General features: G+C 45.8%; 1 long non-coding RNA gene across 1 annotated transcript; it reads left to right on the top strand.

The window, feature by feature from the left end:
- Positions 1-1623: 1623 nt before the first annotated feature.
- On the top strand, positions 1624-5828 carry LOC142930968 (uncharacterized). Its single transcript, XR_012946965.1, has 3 exons — positions 1624-1818; positions 3909-3969; positions 4255-5828. It is a non-coding gene; the product is annotated as an uncharacterized LOC142930968 (long non-coding RNA).
- Positions 5829-11151: the final 5323 nt, after the last annotated feature.

Here is an 11151-nt window from a genome sequence, read left to right as displayed (position 1 = left end):
TCATCTCGATTTGGTATGCAACTCTCTTCTGTCACCTCGCCACATTTGTGGCTTTGCACACGTTTCTCTCATCTCATTACGCCTCCATCTCTTGTCTATACAGGTAGTCCTCTACGTACGATGGAGATGCGTTACGACGACCTCATCGTAAGTCAAAAAAAATATCGTAAGTCGAAGACGGCCTAGCCTACCCAGGAGTCTTAAAGAATGGTGATAATTTAGTAAAACAGAGCAATTTACAGTACCGTACTGTATAAACTATATACTGTATGTATTTATTACTTACAATACTGTAATGCACAGTAAAATGTAAAGTTAAAAAACAAGGTAAATTCTTAGTCGACCTATATGAACTGCTATTTAATAGAAAGGCGTGAGATGCGTACATCTCGGCAGCATCCCAACGTAAGTATCGTACCTCGTACGTTGCTGCGTTTGCCTGCCGCGCGAAATTAAAAATATTTTACAATTTTGTCATATCGCTATCGCCATAGTAAGATCGAAAAATCGTAAGTCGGACCATCGTAACTCGGGGACTACCTGTATTCAGTTTCTTTTATCTATTTGGTATTACCCTATGACCCATTCGGCTCTTGATTCGGGTGCAATCGCAACAAACAATACAATTGCAAGATACATTTAAAATCTACTGCACGCAAATTTAAACATCCTCTATAAAAAAAAAAAACTTCCAGAAAAAGCACCATATGTTTATGCTGCGTACAAAAAAATGTGCAAAAATCCCAGTTTGATGTGAGATCACAATAACAATCACAATACAATCTAGATTAAAATGCTAAATATGACTCTAAACTGCAACATACAAACATGGCTAAACTAAACCTTTTTTTAGAAATCACTAAAATAATGCTATAAAAACAACGTAACAGTGATCATTAGAAATCTCTTCTGACATCCCACGAGGCTTTTTTTTTTAAATAAAATGGAAGGGGTGCCCGAACGTAATTTCTGATTCGGGCGCCCAATGTGCCAGCCGCTCCGAGGGCACCAAGGTGCAATACCCCAATGCAATTGTGGCCATGCCCGTTGCAAGTAACTGTGTGTGTGTGTGCGCGCGCGCGCGGTAGTGCAGCGGTTATGTTATGTGTCCGTTGTATGCTGAACTTCTTTTGCACCGTACGTAGCTAACCGTGCTAATTGGAGGTGCGGGGAACGGACAATAAACTAAACGCACAACGGCGAGCCGACTTCGATTACCGCTCGCGACCAATAACAGCCGCGAATATTTGAGCCGGCGCCGGGCATCTCCCCTAGGTCGACTCGGCTTCAAATTAGCACCCGGCGCGGTGTGTAAAAAAACAAAAGTCGCCACTGGGGGGGAGACAAAGGCGGCCGGGCGCGATGCTGGCCCACCCAAACTCCCCCTCGGTGAGCCGCGACTACCTTCATGGGCGCCACTCGCGATAACGGCGCTTTGCCCGACACTCCGTCAAAGGCCACACGGGGGTGGGATGGGGGATCTTTGTCTTGCGCATGCTGGCCGCGTTTGTTAGTGCCACGTAGAGTGATCAAAAGCCGCTTTGCAGTGCCACCCACCCACCCACCGCTCGTGCCGAACGCGGCCGCGACAGAACCCTCCTACCCCCCCCCCCCCCCACCGCGCGTACCCGGGGAACGCGTTGTCCCGAAGCCGCCACGATGGATGAATCCCGGCCCTCCCTCCCGCGTCCCACGGAGGAGACAACCCCAGATGGATGGCCGCTATCGGGGGGGCCCCGTTGATGGAACCTGTCAAGAGCGCGGACACTTTCCGGGCATGAAGGATGGCTGGCAGCGCGGGGCGGCGAGCGAGCCAGGGTGGGTGGTCCTCGGTGTGGTTGGTGGGGGGCGGGGAGAGACGGGGGAGATCAGACCTCGATGTGCACCTTCGCCTTACATGCATCGCCTCTCTCTCTCGATATCATTCTTTTAGCCCTCTCTATTTTGAAATAGACACGTCTCTTGCACGCCCGCCTGCCCGCCTGCCTGCTTCCCTGCCATGATCGTCTGTCTCTGTGTCTGAGAGCTCATTTTAAAGAAGAGACCTCCGACTTGCAGGGCAGCAAGGTGCCCGGATGGAGTAGTACAGCAAGTAGGATTCGTGACAAGCCATGCGTATGTTGTTCTATATCTAACGGGGCCTGGGCTCCACATTCAGTTAGTGCATAATAATTTGCTTTTTTTTTTGGGGGGGGGGGGATGCTGGTTAGATCGCGTAAATATAAATGTCGTTAAAGCCGCCGCCGCCACTCGGCACAGCCAATTAGTGAGGTTTGTCACCTAAACAAAACGTGCCGATTAGTTACTACTCACTCATTGGTTTTTTCGGTAAAGTCACGTACGTAGAAATACAATAAAATTATATTAAAACAAAAAAAAACAATCACGACGTTTCGATCACAACGCAAGCGATCTTCATCAGGTGTCAAGAACAAATCACGGAGGTAAATACAACAAAAAGATGAGAGACGAGAATTCTCGACTGATGAAGATCGCTTGCGTTGTGATCGAAACGTCGTGATTGTTTTTGTTTTAATATAATTTTATTGTATTTCTACGTACGTGACTTTACCGAAAAAAACCAATGAGTAATTTTATGCAGTCACGAAAGCTTTTAATACTTTATGATTAGTTACTACTTCAGCACACCGGTGTGTTGGAGAGTAAACCCACAACCTTTACAATTCGAGTACGACGTTTCGCTGGTGATTACAAAAAAAACAGCCTCATCAGGTGATTAACTAGAAGTGTGAAGAAGTCTTCAAATTCCAGTCTTGAATAGTGTAAAGCTGATGGTATCCCCTGTGAGCCTATCACGTGCGAAGACCAGAGTAAGTCACTAACCAAAACTCTGCTGTGTTTTTGCAGTTGACGCCTTACTTTCATTGGTTACTTTCGTCATCATCGTTACGGCCACAATCATTCTCGCGCGCCTGTGCGTGAGCTGATCTCATCACTGAAATCTCCGCGGTGGTCGTCCTCTTGGGCATCTTTCATCCTATGGCCCACCACTCTGTCTCCAACCTCGTCCCAGCTGCTCGAGTCGGCTTACTTTCCTTGATATTAAAAATGATATCCCTTATTTGGTGTTTGTTCCTCGGCTCTGCGAGTTTTCCTCTTGCCCCGTCTCAGTGTTACTTACAGCCAGCATCTCGTTGTGCACCTTTCAGCTTTTGTTAAATTCACTTTGTCAGTGTCCACGCTTCCAATCCTCCGTCATATCAGGTAATACATTCACTGATTGAACACTTATGATTACATTGGCATGTTGTTTTTCATGATCAAGTATACCGTTTGTTTAAAAAGCACTCAATCCTGCTCTCTCTTGCTTCTTTATATTTTTTAAAATAAACATTTTATCCGAGTCTGGCTTGCACATACTCTGATTCGTAACAGATATTTGGGTCAGGCCCGTAGTGATCGGACCAAAGTTTGCGTCGTGACAGCGCTCAACAACTGACCTACGTCAATCAAGTGTCACGTGCGCGCGTGTTTAACGCTCCAGTTGGTGATTGCTTTAGCTCACCGCGGGTAAGTCCGAAGAACAATTCTCACTGAGAGAAAAAAAATCCAGCAGATGTTCTCGTGGCAAAAAAAATATACCACTCCGTGGCCTCACCAAATATCCATTCTGAATCGCGGTATTAGCTACAAAACCTACAACATTCAGTTTGCCCACACCCCCGTTGCGTTTCCCAATTGTTTCCCTCCTCAACAATTATTTTATTTTTTTTCCTCTCGGCAGTGACTCTGATTTTTTTCTCACGGTATTCATCTTCAGCCCTCCTCTGCAGCTTTCTTCGTGATGTCCTTCGATCATTTCCTGCAGTTCATCGCCAATGTCGGTGAATCTGAGATCGTTGTTTGCTGTCACCGTTCCTCTTTCCGCGCCTCATTTCTCCAACCAGGTCGCGTTGGAGAGTCACAGTCGGATATCCGAATACCTCGCGCGCCCTGGAGACCGAGGAGGTATCGTAGTAACAAAACAAAAAAAGGTCCAAAATGTGAATTAGTTACATCGCGCGCACCTCCTGTACAGTACATCCGAGTGTGAGGGGGTTGAATTTGGTGTATTCGCGACGGTTCGATATGTTAACATTGCACCGCAGTTGTATATGATTACTCTCGCTCGCCTACCTCACAATTGTTCCCGTAGTTTCCTTATTTAATATATTTCAAGACACCTTTTTTTCCTCTTTGTCCCATGCTCCCTCCCCCCTCCACCCGCTTGCCCTCTGATGTGCGATAATTTAGCACCACAGCAGAAGATTGAAACGACTTCTCCCTGTGCCGATCGCTTGCTCCATCTTACCCACTTGTCCTGCCTGCCCCGCCTGTGAATGAAGTGTCGAGCAAGGGGCTCTTGAGTGATGCTGCACGCGGCGAGAAAGGAATAGTGACGTGAGGTGGCCTTCACACAAGAAGGAGAAGAAAAAACCCACGGATAAAGCTTAATAATAATCATGATAACTGCTGCTTAAATGTCAATCAATACATAATACAAATCACACAATATGATTAATCATGGGGAGCCCTCAATTGTGCCTTACTGGTGACATTTTAGCCATCTGTTTATATTGAAATTGATTGAAAGATCGCGGGCAATCTGGACAATTATTTGTCATTTTCTAAATTGTCAATTTTACTGCAGATTGGTTATATCTGTGCGTATAACTCCGAGCACCTGTGCTTTGTGTGTGTGTGTGGTGGGAATCTGTACTGTAGCGATTAGTGCGCTGCATTAAAAACCCGGCGACCCGAGTTCGATTCCCGCTCATGGCCAACACCAGTAATGATTATCTATAACCGTTCGTGGGCCTCCCCTAGATCGACTCAGCCTCAAATGAGTACCTGGTGTGGTGTGTACAAATCGCCACTGGGGAGACAAAGGCGGCCGGACTTGATGCTGGCTACCCACCTTCGTAGGTGCTACCCACTAACAGCACTTGCCCCAACAGTCTGTTAAGGCTCTATGGGGGGATCTCTGTAATTGGTGGCTCAGAGGCAAGCTATGTAGCTAATTGCCTGTCAACAATGCTGCGACCTAGATTTTGGTGGACTTAGGTTGTAGTCTGGCTCAGTGATACATTTGTTGAACGTTGCTTAGATGGTTGGACGATGCTTACGGACACATCTACACCGACTCTGATCTTAGGTCGCAGACGTTTGCACAACGCTTGTTCCCACAATGGAATTTGCAAAAGTGAGTCTTACGGTATTCGTCTTCATCACTTCTCGTAATGGCTGAACAATTAAATAATGCCTGTCCGCCTGAAATTGGTACCTGGGTGCGGTGTGAAAGCGTCGCCACTGGGGAGACAAAGGCGGCCCGGCGTGATGCTGGCCACCCACCCCCTCGTGGTACCGTTCCGCCCTTTCATAGGTGCTCGCTAGCAGCACTTGACCCGACAGTCTCTTAAAGGCTACGTGGGGGACCTTTGCCTTTGCGTGTTGAACGAACCAAAACGAGAGCCAATTGAGGTGGCGAATCTCATTTGTAATGAAGAACGAACGTGGGGAAATTTGCATGTAAAAAGAATAGAGCCGATGGCAGTGAACACGAGTTCATAATGGAATGAATGGAATTTCAGTTTGCAGAGCAGGTGGGAAGGTTCTGCCCCTTCTGTGTGGACCAGGTCACTGGACGGGATCTCATCGGTAACTCCGTGGTATCCGCTTCCATTGGCGTGCTCTCAAACACGACGGTTTGCGCTGCGCTGCGAGGAATCCGAGTGGATTGTTTGACCTCACGACGAGACACGCACGGGAAAATGGCGGTCAAATTTGAGGCAAAAGCACGACAATTAAAAAAAGGAACGTAATTAAGGGGCCGTCCATAAATGACGTCACGCACCTAGGTGTGGGGGGGGGGTCAGACATTTGTGACGATGTGTGACGAGGGGGGCGGGGGGTTGAGAAATGTGACGTCACATCAAAATGCGCAACTTTAAATATCGACAGCACGTTCTATTTAAATGAATAGACTTTTTAATAAATGTTTTCTCCGACTACATCAGAATGCAGCGCCACATTAAATACGCACTACAATGACAATAGTTGAAAGCGATTTGAAACATTTTTTGGGGGGGGGCAGAGCTTTGTGACGTCATATTTGAGGGGGTTCTTGACCATTTGTGACGTCGTGTGACGAAGGGGGGGGGGGGGTCAAAATCGTCAAAAATCGCGTGACGTAATTTATGGACGGCCCCTAAGGCAAACTTCAGTGAGTTCAAATTTTATCTTCTCTACACAAATATCAAAAGCAGTGTTGGTATTTACAAAATACACATATCTTGACTCAGAATGGTAAACTAGTGTAAGATGGGGGTGGCTGGCTGTCAGCATCGGGTACATAAAGCAAGCCAGTCGTAGAGGAGATATGTTACTAAAATGCACCCTATGATTGTCGTGACCCAACATTTGTGCTTAAGTCCAAACAGTTTCAGCTTGGAAAAATGGCTTCGCCTCATTACATATCGCTCAACAGCTCGCACTAATGGAAATATTAAAGCGCATATAAGCAACCAAGCCACCGTGCCCTGCTAACTTGGAATTTATTTGCAAAAAAACGACGTGAAAACGCCTATGGCTGATTGAGCTCCTAATGTAGGACAATGTTGATTGCAATGCATTATTCCAGTTGCTACGTATTGCCGGCACGAATCGCTGGTTCATGGTGGCGAGATGTTAGCTACCTAACCTGGTATACAAGGAGGTCGTGGGTTCGATCCCGACCCTGACGCCTGCTGTATATTTGGAGTTTGCGTCTCTCTCTCTCTCATCATCATCACGGTGGCTAGGAGATGTTAGCTACCTCGCCTGGTATACAGGAGGTCGTGGGTTCGATCCCGACCCTGACGCTTGGAGCTGTATATTTGGAGTTTGCGTGTCTCTCTCTCATCATCATCATCACGGTGGCTAGGAGATGTTAGCTACCTCGCCTGGTAGACAAGGCGGTCGTGGGTTCCATCCCGACCCTGACGCCTGCTGCTGCTGTATATTTGGAGTTTGCGTCTCTCTCTCTCTCTCCCCGTGTTCGCGTGGATTTTTCTCCAGGCCCTCCGGTTTATTTTTTGCCCTCCACATTTAGAATCGACGTCACCACGCGTTCAGAGTATTCGGCTGCTGTACATTTCCAGCGTGATGATGATGATGACGACGATGAGCCACTTCGTTGAGCTATCGTTTGTGGGCGAGTCATTTCTGAAAAAGAGTTGTGTAGCTCAGTGGGCATTGCCTGGTAAAACAAAACATTGCTTTATTCATGTGCAAGCTAAAGTTGCAGCCCCTGCAAGTGTTCGCTCGATATTGCTGATGTGCACGGGGTAATACCAAATTAGCATTTTTTTAACCTTTCGGTTCGAAATCCTTGACGTTCACCAGAAAACAAAACCGAGTTTCGCATGCTCGCTTGTATTTTTTTAAAAATAATAAACGTGTTTTTTTGTATTAAAAATTGCTAATTATATATGTATTACCCTCATATTCTTGGTTCTTTTGGTAAAGTCACGTAGAAGGGAAACAATAAAATAATAAAAATATAAAAAATAAAATTCTCACGACGTTTCGACTGCAACACAAGCAATCATCATCAGGTGTGAAAACCACAGCTGATGATGATTGCTTGTGTTGCAGTCGAAACGTCGTGAGAATTTATTGTTTTATATTTTTATTATTTTATTATTTCCCTTCTACGTGGCTTTACCGAAAGCACCAAGAATATGAATCCCTGCAGTCACGAAAGCTTTAAATCAAAATGTATTATCGGCATTAGATATAAGTGCACACACCGTATACAAGTTTCAGTCGTGTGTGATCCATTCTTCTTTCCTTCAAGTTAGCCTGTCTCCGAGGCCTAATAGCTGTCAGATGATGGTCTCACGGAAAACCGCACTCACCAATAGCTTAAAGAAGACCTGTGTTCCTCCCTTGGTATCATTTGCGATATGCCAGGTCGCTTCCGAAAAAATAAGTGAATACCTCATTGGGCTTTGCCTGGTAGGATGGGGATGGTTTAGTTTCATTTGAATGTGTTTGGGTGATTTGTTCACCTTTCTCGTACTTTGCACTCATATAGTTGTTCTCGTATTGGTTGTTGTTGGAACGTTCTTACCCTCCCCGACTGGACAGCTGTGGAAAAAAAGCTTTAAAGCTCATCGGATTCCTCCAGTATAAATACTGATTTTGTAAGAGCGATCGTTCGATGCTGACAATGTCACCGTGCTCTCAGATAGAGTTTGTGAGTGGAACCAAAGTCACTGTTGTCCCGAGGGTCGACTGTGGTAGCACAGTTTGAATGTAATTGCTGATAGATGATGAAATACGTTTTTATATATTATATTACATATAACTGCAGTTCAAGAAACCCTCGGTCAAATTGTAGAAGGGTATAAATGTCTGGATGGTATTACAGCGTCGTGAACATTACAGATTGCCTTGTGTGGTATACGAGATCGTTTAGGCTTTTTCAGTCATGACAGATCAATTATCTTGCATTGCCAAGGTGAATCATGGGATTGTATGGTATTGTGTGAGCATTTTATAGGGTTTATATAATAATTATATTTGTAAAAAAATATATATTGCAGATATTTGTCAATCCATTTGCTTGAAGAAGCCCTCCCTTTGTCGCACACATCATAATTTTTATGTATATCTTATTTTGTTTTTCTTATCATACTTCACCGTGCTGGTCAGTGTGGGTTGGTGAATGGGTGCGGAGTGCGGTGGCACGACGGGCACACACATCCACTCACCTGTGACGTTTGCCGTGCCTGGGAATCGAACACGGGTCGCCTGGTCCTTTTGCGCGGTTCGCAAAGTCTGCGCCACTTACTCCTATCCAGTGTTGGTTGGTGCGGGTGAGATAGAAGAGACAGGAGCAGCCCTGCGATTGCTTGCTCACACCACTGCTGACGAGAGGGGCCTCCGCTCAATGGACTCGGCATGCCCTCCCACGCCGGCTAGACAACTTGGAATAAATGAGAGAATCCGCACTGTACCCTACCCTATGAGAGCTACCGATCGACTGTGGTGGTGCCCATTTATACTGCTGGATGGGCAGAGGTGAGATGAGGGGGGGGGGATTCAAGAATTGTGCCCATTGTTTCAACCGTGAACTCTGGATTGCAAGTATGGTACAGTGTGCTAACAATTTGCACCACGACAGCGCTATTACTATAGGGGAATTGAAATTAAATTATCAGGTGATTCATCTTGAGCCAAACGACCAGTCCATGATCTGCAGTGCAACTCGAGTATCAGATCAGCGTCGAAATGTGGGCACCGTACAAATAATTAAATTAAATGTAACTTACTGCAAACATTTGAAGACTCAGCGTCTTGCGCGTGGACACACGTAGAGCTTTTCACAGCAACTTTATACACGGCGAAACGAGTCTTGCTTCCTCAAGTGTGAAATTACATGTCCTTTGTTACTGTTCAGGGACCCAACGGCGCATGAAGAATCGCAGCTAAAAATCAGTAAGAGTAACTTAAACGGCGAAGGCTACAACCAGCGTTCCACAACACGTCAGGATTATCAAATGACCGAGAACAAAAACACACTTGGCCTAAAGCAACAGGGCTGGGTGGAGTGACTGAGATGGATACATGGAGGCCAATTTTTCGTGGATTTATTAAGCTAAAACTAAACTTTTTTTTTTATTTTGCAAGGTAAGCCAGAAATGAGCTATATAGCTCTTTTTATTTTTTCAGAAGCGACCTGGCCGCAAGTCGTTGCTCAACGATGTGGCTTACGTGAAAAATGTATCGCCGCGAAATACTCTGAATGCACGTTGTTTCTAAATGTGGAGAGAAAAAAAGCGGAGGAACCAAGAAAAACAATCCAGGAGACCACGGGGAGAACATGCAAACTCCGCACATATACAGGCTTCAGGGTTGGGATCGAACCCATGACCTCCTTCATTCCAGTCGAGGAAGTCAACATCTCGCTACTTGCTCCGTAACTGGACATCTCTCAGTGACAACCGAGCTCTGCCTAACATCGCCAAAAGATAGCCAGGATGCTGTTGTGGTGTAAGTCGTCGGCACGCTGTGCTTACTAATCCAGAATTCGCCGGCTTTGATCTCTCGTCGCGGTAGTTGAAATAAATGGGCGCGTTTCTTAAATCTCCCCCCACCCTCACACCTCTGTCCACCCAGAATTATAATAAATGGATACACCGCAGTTAGTTGATTGGAAGATCAATCATGGATACTGGGGTGATGTGTGGGTACTCCCATCGCTGACGAGACATTTGGCCAGGATGGAAGAGAAGGAAAAATTCCCTCCAAAAGGGGCCGCTTAGAGTTCCCTTTTAGCGTGAGACCTCCCGTCCAGTGATATGACCAAGTAATTGCGGCGCTGATCTTCCACCTTTCTTAGAAAATAAAGTCATATAATAATAATAATAAGCTCATGCTGTTTTTAACCTGTTAATTACCTGCCTTCCTACATTCAACCATGGGCAACACCAGTGCCTGAGTTTGGTGCCAATTGAGTTCCCACCTTTGACGATATCCCTTGACTAATATGCACAGCCAGTGACAATCACAATTAGGTAAATTTGCCAATGTTAACCAGTAATGGACAGGCTTAAAGTGACACGTAACAGGCTCCTCTGGTGGCATAAATATTCTGCAAATTGCCTGTGCCTGATTGGGATTGTGGAAGTAGTGTCACCCTGGACTATGATTTCAACAACACGGAGCTCAATAGTTTATCACGCACAGCATGGGTGGAAATTCACAACGAAGGTTTTTGGGTTAGATCGCGTCAGTATAAACGTGTCGAAGCCCTCCACCACCCGACACAGCCAATTAGTAAGGGATTTGTCACTTAAAACGATGACGTCATCTTGCTCTATTTAAGACCGGAAGCCGGTGGATTGCTTCACTATTCTGGTAAATCGCCTGATGATGCTGGATGTAATTACCAGCGAAACGTCGTACTACTCAAATTGTAAATGTTGCGGATGTACTCTCCAACACACCGGTGGGCTGAAGTAGTAACTAATTGGTGTTTTGTTTACGTAACAAATCCCTTACTAATTGGTCGCGAAAGCCTACGTGTTAAATGGGTGGAAACTGTAATCTGAACCTGGGCTGGGCCTCTTCTAGGTTCGCTCAGCCTAAAATGAGTAACCAATG

The sequence above is a fragment of the Petromyzon marinus genome, chromosome 46, assembly GCF_048934315.1.
Source record: "Petromyzon marinus isolate PM22_M1 ecotype Great Lakes invasive population chromosome 46, UKy_Petmar_22M1.pri1.0, whole genome shotgun sequence".
Lineage (NCBI taxonomy): Eukaryota > Metazoa > Chordata > Hyperoartia > Petromyzontiformes > Petromyzontidae > Petromyzon > Petromyzon marinus.
The sequence above is the reverse complement of the archived record's forward strand: the minus strand, read 5'-3'. Positions and strand labels throughout refer to the sequence as shown.